Source organism: Lepisosteus platostomus, chromosome 5 (assembly GCF_059453375.1).
Source record: "Lepisosteus platostomus isolate fLepPlt1 chromosome 5, fLepPlt1.hap1, whole genome shotgun sequence".
Classification (NCBI taxonomy): Eukaryota; Metazoa; Chordata; class Actinopteri; order Semionotiformes; family Lepisosteidae; genus Lepisosteus; species Lepisosteus platostomus.
In genome coordinates, this window is record NC_142615.1 from 35,315,168 (window position 1) to 35,329,014 (window position 13,847).

At 40.5% G+C, this 13,847-nt stretch overlaps 2 non-coding genes across 2 annotated transcripts; both read right to left on the minus strand.

Annotated features, from left to right (window-relative positions):
- Positions 1-4,258: 4,258 nt before the first annotated feature.
- Positions 4,259-4,331, minus strand: trnak-uuu (transfer RNA lysine (anticodon UUU)). The gene has a single exon. It is a non-coding gene; the product is annotated as a tRNA-Lys (tRNA).
- A 1,089-nt stretch (positions 4,332-5,420) lies between these two features.
- Positions 5,421-5,492, minus strand: trnaa-cgc (transfer RNA alanine (anticodon CGC)). The gene has a single exon. It is a non-coding gene; the product is annotated as a tRNA-Ala (tRNA).
- Positions 5,493-13,847: the final 8,355 nt, after the last annotated feature.

Genomic DNA, 13,847 nt, shown 5'->3' on the forward strand with positions numbered 1-13,847 from the left:
AAGAAGTCCAAGCAGCATAGAAACCCGCCAATTCTCACAAATTGCATTGTGCTGCACCTTTCTTCTGCTGCTGTTATAAATCAGCCTTAAACATTTGAATGCATACCTTACTGCTGCTAATCACATTCACGTGTTTACGAAGCTTTTTTCTGTCCGTTATGTTTTTGCTAAGCAGTTTCTCCGTTTTCCTCGTACTGTGATTGTCAGCGAGCACAACAAGACTGAAACAGTGTAAAGGCAGGTAAAAAAGACAGGGTAAAACGCCTGACTGTCGGGAGTGGGATTTGAACCCGTGCCTCTATTTGGAGAGTGAAAAACAAAGCTTAAAAGACACGAAGCTTTGAATTTGCTGTTTTAAACCGCTCGGCTATCCTGACAGATTATGTGCTGATTGCACCAGTTGCATCCGGTTTTCCGTAACTTTAGGACGATTGATACGACTGGACGAACACAATTTGTGGCGTTTAGCATGACATGGAAAACGGTACCGGAGCATTCGTGTCCAGACTACCAGACTCAGAAACAGTTTTTACCCCCGCACTATCAAACTATTAAACTCCCAGCCTCTCTCACTCTCTCCTCACCTCTCAGCTATGACCTGAACCTCACAGTGCCTTCTTTCTTACCAAAAACCCAAACACACATTGAAAATCTACCTCTACCATACATGTCAAAAGCTCACTCCCCATCATTTCTATCCCTTTATTTCATTCTTTTGATGCATGTTTTTGCACATAACCTGTTACCTTTTTGTTGTTTTGCACACTGCCTGTTGTTGTTTTTTGCACATCGGCTGTTGTCTCTGTCTTTCTTTTGTTATACAATTGTATTGTTGTTGTGTTTTTTTCTTTGTACTTCTTATGTCCAAGAGCTAGCTAAATAGCATTTCGTTATACCATATATCTGTGTATGAGTATAATGACAATAAACTTGGACTTGAACTTGAACTTGAACTTGACATAGTCTTGCAGGCAGTATATTATTTTATCGTTTACTCGTTTAGAAAAACATGGTCTTCTTGTTCCTAAGTCAGATTTTTAGTGCTTTCGAACGTTACTTCCAACCTGGACTGACAGCTCACCCGATCTGTTTGTGATCAGACCATGGAGTGGGGGGCTTTACTAAGAGCACGTTCCTTCCCAATGCTGAGGCGATCATTCGGAAGATGGGTGTGAAGAGAGACAAGCTTTGTCGACTAAGAAACAAGGCAGGATATGCAAGAATACTAGTCACTGGCGACAGTTATGTTCTCTTACTATTGAGACTCCTACATTGCGAGTTTTTTTAAGACTTTGAAACTAAAGGAAAGCGTAGACAAATGAAACAGCCACTTGGCCACTGCTCCTTAAAGTAAACATGGGAATAACGTTGTTCAAATTATTTTTTTCTGAATCTGGTTTACATCGCCTGGAGGCAGCAACAACAATAAAAGGGATAATTAACAAGGAGATACGCTGTAGCAGCGCGACTCCAACAGATGCTCCTGAAGAGGCTGGAGGTTTAAGCTCCTTAGAGCACTCGGCCACGTTACTCTCAACAGCGGCTCTTCAGCTCTTGTTGTTTGACCTAGTGGTTTTATAACGCGTGGAAACGACCGCAACTTCGTTTTCTGAGATGCTTTCTCTCACGTGGTGAAATCTCGACCTCTTTGGCATCTCTGGCTATAGTTCTTCTGTAGAGCAGCCTTTCACACCTCTGCTTATAGTGCCCTTGAAGTCATTTTATTTTTACAGGAAGACGCATTCCCTAACAATCTCTCCTGTTTTAGAAATGCTTCATAAGGCGTGTTTGATTCAGGACAAACAGTATACTAATTGTACAATGCAGATTTAGGCGGCATTCGTACTGGATTTGAGTGGGATTCTGAAATACTTCTTGCAAAGGTATTCAGACTTTCTTGAACCTATAATAAAAACACAGACCTGAAACTCCCTAGCTTCCAATCTCTGATGTTGCTGTCCTTAAACTCGGACGTGATGTTCTGCAGACGTGTGCATAATGTCCTGTTTTCTTACAGTGTAGACATCTTGCTGTTCACGCTCCAAATTCATCTGCTTTGTGCATTGTTAGTCCGCACCTGTAACATGTAATGTCAGCCGTCCCCTGTTCTTCTATTTCTCTTGCATGACTGCGTCCTGCTGTTGGACTTTTGTTTGTAAAGTTTGAGCAAGCGCCCCGTTCGGTGTCACTTTGTCACTGTGGTCAGAAAGCATTCTTGATTCTGCTTGAGCTGCTTCATGAATTCTAGCGACTGTAAGAGCTCTTTCTAAAGTCAGCCCTTCCTCCTGCCCTTTCCAATACTCCAAAGTCACAAGATTTAGCCAGTTCTCTTAGTGCAGTCACAAAAGCATCAACAGATTCGTCCTGAGACTAAGTTCTCTGCCTAAATTTATGCCGTTCCAAAACCACATTTCTCCGCGGTGTAAAGGAAGCGTCTAAGGCAGCTACAGTCTTTTTCTCCAGGGAGGTTGGCGAAAATCCGCTGCACGGAAGCCCCGATACAGTCCAGTAATGTAGCACGTCTCACGGCATCCTGAGCTTCAGTAGAAGCGGTGGAAAAAGCCGGGCATAAGCAAAGCTTCTCGGCGCGGCGGCCATATCTTCCATGGCGCAAGCTAAACGAAAAGTCCGAAAATTCAGAAGTTCGTTTCTACCAGCAAGAGAACTAAAATCTGCAGTGTTCTGCTCGCTTTGACTCCGTCAAGCACTCATCTCTGGTCGCCATAAATGTTGTGTATCTAAATTTAGAGAAGTTTTTATATTATTTTAACTATTTTGTTAACTACACAGATCACGCCCTTACACCATATATTCCCGCCTACTCTCTCATTCTGTTGTCTCGCGATGTCTACTCACTATACTACTGTACATTTAATAATAATAATAATAATAATTGCTTACACTTATATAGCGCTTTTCTGGACACTCCACTCAAAGCGCTTTACAGGTAATGGGGACTCCCTTCCACCACCACCAATGTGCAGCATCCACCTGGATGATGCAGCATGACTTCTTGTTGCAATTGAGCTAAAAGCTGGAGATGATCTCCATATTCTACCGCCGTAAGTAGTCCGAAACGTAGTACACAGTACACACTTTTTAAGTGAAGTCAGGTTGTTAAAAAATTAAACCAGCGACCTGTCACAGAAACGTACCCCGGTCTCCCGCGCAACAAGCGGGGGTACTCAGCACTATACTAAAGAGGAGCGTTTGTCTGCAGCTGAGCGTCAGCTCTGTTTACTGTCAGCAGTCATTTCCTCATTTCCAAAGACTTTTTCACCTACTCTCAGCTTTTAAAGACGGTCATAAACGCTCAAGAAGTAATTAATGTCAGTTGGAAGTCTGTTTCTGTTGTCTCAGCTCTTGATAAAGAAAAGCCGTGCGTGGGAGACTCCCTCTCTGAAGAAGTTTGCCGTCACCCTGCGAGGGAGAAGAGCCATCAATCACCGAGGCAACCACTGAGACAGTTAACATTAAACACGTGAAATGCAAGATGTTGTGATTTTTTCCCCGCTTAAGGCTTCTATTGTTTCTACTCTAACGAGAAAGACCTCTTTATTAGAAGTGAGATTTTAACAAACGTCTCCAGGGTTAACTGCGACCTGAACGCAACGCCTTAGACCACCAGCCATCTTGCCTGTGGTACTAAGAGCAGCGCTCAATAAAAATGATCAGAAACCGAAAGCGCTTCTTATGCGGATCAGTATATTCCGATTCCACTGGTTCTGCAGAAGAAATAAGAAAAGCCGAACTCAAAGCACTGTGTTGCCATTACGGGTACTCTGCAGCTGCTTTAAGATCTACTCACACCGTGTTGCCATTAAGGCTACCTAGTTAAAAAAAAAACTTATCGTCATCTTTTTGAACGTGATTATTAGACACCCGTTAAATCTCCACCGAGGTTTCTTGAGAGATCTTCAGCGAGCGAGTATTAAAAAACTACGTCGCTTCCAACCTCTGCTGTCACTGTAAACTCTGCAGAGTTGCAGTGTGCCTTTCCTCTTGTCGTATTCAAGAGTACTCACTGTGTGAGCTCCTCACTGCGTGTTCTGTACTCTACTGTGATTTAATTTAGATGATTACGTGGAGTAGAGTGACAAGATCTACTTGAACATTTTCGGTTTGTGAAATGAAACACTAAATACACTACTGTAAATACAAGTAATGGACATTTAAAATAACCACAGTACAGCTAGAACAGTGAAAGATAAAAGACTATTTAGAATGACATTCACAATAGATTTAAGAACAGCACATCCGCCCGAACAGGGACTTGAACCCTGGGCCCTCAGATTAAAAGTCTGATGCTCTACCGACTGAGCTATCCGGGCTCTGAAAGACAGCTTACACTGTCGGGATCCTCGCAAGTCACGTGTCTCTTGTGCCGAAGAGCAGTCATACCTGACCCGTCTGGAATGACCACTGACAGACTTTATCATGAAGCGACGGCACCACTCCCAGTAGAATGAGTGAGAAATATAGCATGACATGGGTAGTTAAGGGGCTCCCACAATCCATCTTTCCTCACATTACTGATTTTTTTCAATAGCATTTGGACCTTTTTTCACATTCAGATTTTTTTCTCATTCAATAAAATCTTTTAATCAACAACATTAAAAAGAAAACAAATGGAACATTTTTTGGAACAATAATTAAAAAAAATCTTTCAATGCCTTGGTTGTATACGTGTGCACACCCTTTATAAAGGGAGTTGCAACAGTGCTGAAATGTAAAGAGCATTTCTGTAGAGAAAACAGCATTTTTCCTGCCTTGATGTTAAGCTTAGGGAGCCTGTCTTTTAGAAATTCTATTTCTTCACACCCTGCACAGCCTCCCGACAGACTAACGAATATTTTTGGGAGAAATTGGCTCACACACCGGAAGACACTAACGTTTATTTACGTTAGAGTATGTGAATAACAGTTTAACCGAAAAAGTTTGTAATTGTGATTTTGTTAAAATTTAATAAATCGTCTATCATCAGTAAGTAATTATTAAGAAATTGTTTTATTTCATAAACTATAAGACAATTTAGAAAGTTTATAGGTCATAAACGTCGCTTATGTTCTTTTAACTCTAGCGTTCAGGATCCAAACCCAGGTGCGGACGGTTGTGTTTCTTGAATCTCTTGTAATCATCAAAAGTCGATGTGTAGTCCTTCAGTACTTTCTCGAGTTGTGCCATGGATATTTTATACGATCAATACTTGTCATGCTCTTTTGCATTTTCCTTAACTAAATTAGTTCAAATAATTTAGGATTTAACAGAACTAAATGAGGTACATTTAAAACAGCAGCGCAACTCTGCAGCACGTCGAGTGTGCCTGCATTTAATTGTGTAAACCTGGCTCTCTCTGAACACGAGCAAAGAGTTCTCACTCAACAGAAGATTGCGATGTGAGTACTGTAATACAGAGCACCTGGAGATGCCAGGGATTGAACCCGGGACCTCATACATGCGAAGCATGCGCTCTACCACTGAGCTACATCCCCGATGAAAAAGTTTGTGGAACAGACTTAGAGATGTGCAAATGCTCACTGATCACACCACTCACGAAGAATGCCTGCAGTTTCCCACTTTCGCGTTTCTTCTACTACAGAGTAAATTCATAGGAATGAAAAAATAAGGAAGGAAAAATAATCGCATCGAAGCTTCAAGAGGCTGGGCACAAATTAATCTGTTATTTTTGCATCCAGTTACATGGGCGACGGTGGTTGATTCCCAGACGGGGGAGTGGTTTTTTTTTCTACCTCCTTACTCGACTGTCCTTCAATTCTATTTTATTTGAAAGCTGTTTGCATCTTTTAAGTGCTCTTGATTAAACTATGCATAGAAAAACAGCAGTACTGATGATTTAACGTAAAAGGGTGAAACAACGCCCCAACCACAGGAATGGTAACAGGAAGGATCGTGTTCTTATTTAATATGTCCTTTTGAGATGTCTTGTCAATGCACACAGGCGGTAGAGCTGAATAATTTACTTTTAGTTCTTTCTATACCAGGAAGAAAGGAGCAGACTTTAACTTTAAGAGGCAAAAAATGACACCTTGTCAAAGCTAATATTTATTAAAATGACATCACAACAAAAGAGTGGAGCCTTGAGTGAATAAAGCCTTGAGTGGAGCCTTGAGCTTTCATTGGATGTCTGTGTCTCCATAACTTTGTAGGTGAGAGAGAGGATTGTGATAATTTGCAGGTGCTTCTCGGGAGTGCGTTGGTGGTACAGGCGCCTTCCAAATAATTGAGTCAGTTTTTTAATCCCAGCCAGTGCAAACCCAAATCTTTTCAAGATAATCTGTGGTCCGCTAACACATCTTTTGAAACACTACAACAGGTAACACCCCGTGTGAAACATCATGAGCATCTATTAAACCTCTCTACCTACCCGTTCCTCACAGAGACATGACGAGGGTCTAAAGGGACATTTTGAGCCGTAGAAACATTTTAGCATTCCGTACTTTCCTGTGCAGTCAGGCCAGTTCCACTTTAACTGCGCCCGACAACGGAGGTCGTTTTGAAAACTACGAGAGTAAAGGAAGAGTAAAGGATTGGAAGCTAGGGAGTTTCAGGTCTGTGTTTTTATTATAGGTTCTCAAATCTGAATACCTTTTCAAGAAGTATTTCAGAATCCCAGTCAAATCCAGTACGAATGCTGCATAGATCTGCATTGTACAATTAGTATACTGTTTGTCCGTTGAATCAAACACGCCTTATGAAGCATTTCTAAAACAGGAGAGATTGTTAGGGAATGCGTCTTCCTGTAAAAATAAAATGACTTCAAGGGCACTATAAGCAGAGGTGCTCTACAGAAGAACTATAGCCAGAGATGCCAAAGAGGTCGAGATTTCACCACGTGAGAGAAAGCATCTCAGAAAACGAAGTTGCGGTCATTTCCACGCCTCATAAAACCACTAGGTCAAACAACAAGAGCTGAAGAGCCGCTGTTGAGAGTAACACGGCCGAGTGCTCTAAGGAGCTGGCTTAAACCTCCAGCCTCTTCAGGAGCATCTGTTGGAGTCACACTGCTACAGTGTATCGCCTTGTTAAGTATCCCTTTTATTGTTGTTGCTACCTCCAGGCGATGTAAACCAGATTCAGAAAAAAAATAATTTGAACAACATTATTCCCACGTTTTTTCGAAGGTGCGGTGGCCAAGTGGTAAGGCGTCAGTCTCGTAAATCGACCATCGTTTTATCAAACCCCACCCGTGCCTGTTTCGAAGTCTTCAAAAAAACTTGCAATGTAGGAGTCTCAATAGTAAGAGAACATAACTATCGCCAGTGATTAGTATCCGTGCATATCCTGCCTTGTTTTTTAGTCGACAAAGCTTGTCTCTCTTCACACCCATCTTCTGAATGATCGCCTCAGCATTGGGAAGGAACGTGCGCTTGGTACAGCCCCTGACTCCATGGTCTGATCACAAACAGATCTGGTGAGCTGTCAGTCCAGGTTGGAAGTAACGTTCGAAAGCACTAAAAATCTGACTTAGGAACGAGAAGACCGTGTTTTTTTAAACGAGTAAACGATAAAATAATATACTGCCTGCAAGACTATGTCAAGTTCAAGTTCAAGTTTATTGTCATTATACTCATACACAGGTAAAAGGTATAACGAAATGCTATTTAGCTAGCTCTCGGACATAAGTAGTACAAAGAAAAAAAACACAACAACAATACAATTGTATAACAAAAGAAAGACAGAGACAACAGCCGATGTGCAAAACAACAAAAAGGTAACAGGTTATGTGCAAAAACTTGCATCAAAAGAATGAAATAAAGGGATAGAAATGATGGGGAGTGAGCTTTTGACATGTATGGGAGAGGTAGATTTTCAATGTGTGTTTGGGTTTTTGGTAAGAAAGAAGCAATCAGCACACATTTTTTTCAGGATAGTCGAGCAGTTTAAAACAGCAAATTCACAGCTTCGTGTCTTTTAAGCTTTGTGTTTCACTCTCCAAATAGACGCACGGGTTCAAATCCCACTCCCGACAATCAGGCGTTTTACCCTGTCTTTTTTACCTGCCTTTACACTGTTTCAGTCTTGTTGTGCTCGCTGACAATCACAGTACGAGGAAAACGGAGAAACTGCTTAGGAAAAACATAACGGACAGAAAAAAGCTTCGTAAACACGTGAATGTGATTAGCAGCAGTAAGGTATGCATTCAAATGTTTAAGGCAGATTTATAAAAGCAGCAGAAGAAAGGTGCAGCCTTTGTGAGAATTCGCGGGTTTTTATGCTGCTTGGACTTCTTTCAAGCCTATGAAGTGACCCCCGTTTTATTTTCATTTTCAAACTTCAGAACCGAATAACAAAAAGGTTTCATGTGTGACAGCATTCCGTTGCAAATACCGTTTCCACGATGTATTCAGCGACGGGAATGAAATGTTTTAGTGCTGGCTCAAATGCGAGGAATTTCAGAAAAACCTGGAAAAGCAACGCCTGCAGTAAATGACAAATCTAAAGCGTGTAGTCAGCATGAACAGAACAACGCAATGCTCTGTAAAAACGATCTGAAGCCGCAATTACTCTTTTATCTCGGGCAGTTCATTCCGATACGATGTTTCCGCAGAATAAATGAAATGCCGAACTCCAAACATGTTGTTGTCATTATTGTTACTCTTGCTGCTGTAGTTTTAAGCTTTAATCAGTGGGTATGTAATGTTGTAAAGGGGCTGGACTACTTTGTTCAGTCCAAATTCCACTATGTGAATTTATGCTTTTTTAATATAAGCATTAACAATACAATGCGTGCTCAAAAACCGTTACTTATTAGCTTAAGAAGCGGCAGTGTTTTGACAAACTGTGGTATTCGAACAGTAAATGCTGAAGTGTTTAATACTTGCTTGTGAGCAGATCTCCCTCGATTTAGACAATCTCTTGTTCGGCCGATGATTTCAGATCAAAATCTGAATCAAGTGGAAAGAAAGGTGAATTACGCTGGGTACTGGGTATCACTGTTACGCCATCAGGTCATGCTAGGAGGATTGGGGGGATGAAATTGACACAGAGGGACCCAATGTGGGGGCTGAACCCACAGTTCTGAGATTAAGAGATTCTTGCTCTATGGACTGCGCCTATATAACTCTTGTGCTCCAGCAGTAATGTTTCTGGGTGTGGATGAACATGACATAATAGACTGACAGCAGGAACACGTGGCCCACAGGCAGTGACAGTATCGCTATATTTGGTTGCAGTATATTGTGTTGAGAGCAGCAATAACTTTCCTGCAGAGATGGGAGTGCCTTTAATAAAGCTCTTTCAATCAGACAGAATAACAGGAACTGACCTAAAGTTTCGGCTGTGGATCCATCTCCACATGGGGGAAAGAGACAGTAAAATAGCGATGAAGAAACAGAAAGATTTGTGCTCGCTGCAAAGTAGGAAAGAGGTGGTCAGACACATAAAACAGCTTGGTGATAATTTGCAGCGACAGTTTTATGTTATTTAGTACACGGATTTCTCTTCATGTTCCTTAAGATGTGTAATTTGTATGTTGGTTGTATGAGAACAGTTTCTTCTCAAGTCCTGTCAATTGACAGTGGAGAGCTAGCTGGTGCACATCTTCAAGAAGACTCTCTTTAAGGCAATTACAATTTTCTCGAACAAATCTGTGTCATATATTTTTTAAATAGTTTAGCTAATGAGAAACGAGAGTATAAATGAATTCTCCCAACCTCCATTCGAAGATAAAACTCCATGTGCGAGTCTAAGTTTCCTTGAAGCTACTGATGTTCGTCATTATTGGACATTCCCGGTGATATTGACTAAGGAGCTCAATTTTGACGTGTCGTAGTTCAACATGTGCAAAACACTCGTATCCCCTGCAAATATCGGCAAGGTCAGTGATATTCTCAACAATTTGTGCCATTGCAATTCGTGCAATTCGTGCCATACTTTTTCGAAATGTATTCTGACATGCCAGGATCAGAGGGTCATATTTAAAGAAACTGGTGCATTAAAATTTCTTGTACTTCAGGATTTTGATAGTCTGTTACATTGTCTTTCACACGGCGGTGTCAGAACTGTGAGACATTTTCATAATCGGGGGGAAGGCTGTAGCAATAAGCAGAAAGTGCAATCACCTTTTCCCAGTGTAAGTCCGTGTTGTGGTGAGTTTTTAAAATTGGTTTGCGATTTTCTGAAACATATTCCATACAAAAATATAATTTGGACAGTCGCTATTTGGATATTCCCTTTCAGTGAAGATGTCTACAGTATTCCAGCCGGATTAGTACTGATTGAAGAGAGCCATCTACAGGCGAAAGGTGACATAACATCACAGCAGCACCATTTAAGGTGGAACGAAAAACACGCATAAGAAGCTGGCGAATAAGAAGCTACTGTAACTTCAGCCTCGTAGCAGACCCTGGGAGGCACGCTCAAAATAATCATCTTTCCCAGTACTTCAGAGTCATATTTAGATCGCTTTACTGCAATTTTATTTGATTGATGGGAGATGTGAAGCCATCGAGCCTGTACTGCGCTTTCACATTGAAATTGAAGCCATTTCTCCTGCTTTCTCTCAGTGTCCGGGCTGCAATTGCGTGTAAAGGAGGCGACTTGAAAATGAAACGTGTAATCACCTTACAGAGGGTCTTCACGACGGGGTGCGTCAGCTAGTTCTCCATTATTGTCAGTTTACTGGACTTCTGAAGAAACCTATCTACAACGAAGATACAAACTGCACAGTTTAAGGCACATGAAGAGAAATCTGTTTGCTGATTGACTCAAAAAATGTCGATACAAATAATCTGCCAGGCTGATTTACTTGTCCGACCACCTCCCTCCGTCCCCCTTTGCTGTTAGCACAATTCTTTCAGTTTCTTTTCTTGTATTTTCCTTGCTATTTTAGTGTTCCCCATGTATAGATGGATCCACAACCGAAACCGTTTTCACCCTGTGTTTCTACACACCTTGCACAGTTCCAGTGGCGGAATCGGTCAGCGTGCGGTACTTATACAGTAGTGCACAGCGGAGTCATACCGAGGTTGTGAGTTCAAGCCTCACCTAGTGTCTTTAGCTACTGAAAGCAACTGTTAAGTTTAGATACTATCAGGTATCTGATGAAGATAAATTAACATCAAACGAAGAAGTAAAGGTTTACTTCGAGTCACACTCAAATAAGGCTCCGCAGCTGAAACATTGTGTTTCCTTCTCTTTTCAGCATGGAATAAACCTTGACTTTTTCCTTTGAAGCCCATGCATGCTGACGCAGCTCCCTACTTAAATTACCATCAGCTGTGTATCTCCAGCTGACCTGTACGCAAATATATGAGAGAGGTCTACTGAGACGAGAGGAGCACTGAAGACTTGAAAAAGCTCTCGCATTAGACTCTGTGTTTTTGTTGTTCCCCAGATTTGTTTTTAATGTTCTTTTTCTTTTGAAATTGTTGCGTTTGGTTTTTTTTTCGTAGTTGTTAGACAACGACCGGGATTTACCTAGGTTCCTGGAAGACTTCTTGTTTTGTGTTTGTTGTATTTTCGGGTTACAACAATTGTTTTTTTCTATTGATAGGACCCCACGCATTACTATGGGAGTAGTTAACATTAGTTCTTACATTGTACAGTACCTGAAATTACCACATAAACTACTACTCTGTTTCCTTTTTTTTGACAGGCACAAGTGAAGTTTGTTTTTCCTTGCTGCTGATTGGTAGCTACAATGGGTCAATTGCAATAAACATATATTCAATAAACTCCGCTGAAATTTGTCAGCAACTCTGTACTAAACCTGTTCTCAATTGCAACAAACCTAAAATAACAGCTGCTGCCCGTTAGATGTTACTGCATTAGGAGTCTAGCTTAAACCACCTCTTCATAGGTTTTAAGCAACTCAGTAGCGGACTAAGCAGAACAATTGATCACATTAGAACTGTCTTGAATGTAATGGAAATAATGTACTCATTAAGTAACAAGGTTATGCACCACTTGCTTGAAAATTATTATTATATTTAACTAAAATTGCTTTCCAGACACCACAAATATTCACAATGAATGTTATCATTACACGTATTTATTAATAAAAGTGTTATTTATTAATAATTAACTTCCATGTATATCTTTATTAGTAGCTGTATTACAAGTAATGCATATACAGTCTTTATTATAGTTAGTTTTCAGTTATCCTGGGGAGGGAAGAGAATGGAAATTAAGGAAATAAAAATTTAAAGGGCTTTTAAGTCTTCAATGTGTTCTGTCATAGCTGTGTGTTGTCATATCTGGGTGTTAATTTAGTATATTTGTTGTATTATTTATTGTGATTTGACACTAAACTTGTGTTTCTCAGGAGAAAGCAGTAATATTTTTTTTTTAGTTTTTTGAGGGTACAGAAAATTGTATTGTACGGCCAAATGTAAGGTTACATTAAGAAACCCTTATTGTTACCTTTTGCAACATTATTTATTTAAGACGGTTCTTCAGAATAGTGTCCCTTACGTATCTGTGACTGTGGTCCAACAATAACGGTGCTGAAATAGCCGGAATGTGTGGGAAGAAGATGGAGATGGAACAGGAGGCTTATTCAGTCGATAGAAAGGTTGTGTAGGACTGAACACACTACGGTTATGGTACTGGGTTTAAGAGCATTACGATCCTACAGTCTCCTGAGCCGTAATCAGATGCGTTATCCAATGCACCACTGGCCCTTGTACCGCACTCCTCAAGTGCACCACTATGAGCTTGCGCCGCTACAATAATAAATCGCCCCAGTCCAAATTTTCTCAATTAGGTGTACGTTTTCTATGTGTATTTAGTTAAACAGTCTTTCATTTTGTCTGTTTTAAAAATTGCATCTCTTTAAAACAGACAAACGAGTTTATGTGTCGCGCTGAAATTCACACATGAGGGAATTCAAACGAAAGAAATCACAGAAAAGATATCGCGCTTAAAAAGTGGAGTGGAGATGCTGGTGATAGAAAACGATGCATGAGATGCTTTACCTCTGAACTAAACTCGGCTCTTTAATTGTGTTAGGAAGAGTGAATAGCCAACAGTGTACATTTTAAAAATCAAAGCAAGACAATGAGACACGAAGATAATTCGGAACACGAGCCTCTCCTTCATTGTTTAATGAGCTTTTAATGAACGCCTAAGTGAAAGACAAATTCACTATTTTCACTTTGTGATTAAAAAACACTTTTATCACGTTAAGCACTCCTGATGGTGTCGAATAGTTCTCTTTTCTACCTTCATCATTTGAGGATCCCCAGCTAAAATATCTTTTTAAACTACAACAAAATTGCAATATTTTGAATACTATTTAAGTTTACATAGTCACATTCCCGTGCTATTGACTTGGGCGCTCAACTATTAACTTCTTGTAGTTTGACTTGTGCCAAAAGTTTGAAATCTCTGCAACTATCAGGATGCTTAAGGACATCCAAAGAAACCCCATCACATTTAGGGGAGACGGTGTTGAGGTCGGATTAATTTGAAATGCGTCTCTGGGGACTTTTGATTTACCAACGTTATGTTTAACTGAAGGATACGCTGACTGACTGTGCCATAGAAACTAACGCACATCACCTTTTTCTACATTCACAGGTTTTTGGCTAAAGACAAAAAAATCTTTTTCGTTTCCTTGCCAGCTGGCAGTAATTCCTCTGCACTGACAAAACAGATGAGTATTTTATCTTTTGCAATTTGTATGGATTTTTTTAAAAACAAGTTGCTCCAAAAATTAAATGAACACTTCCATTAAATTTACTGTAGAAGCATGTTGCTGTCCATAATGATAAACTGTGTGGCAAGACAGGCACCACTGGGACTCAACCCCAGGATCTCCTGTTTACTAGGCAGGCGCTTTAACCAACTAAGCCACAGCATTCTCGCATCCTAGTGTTAATCCT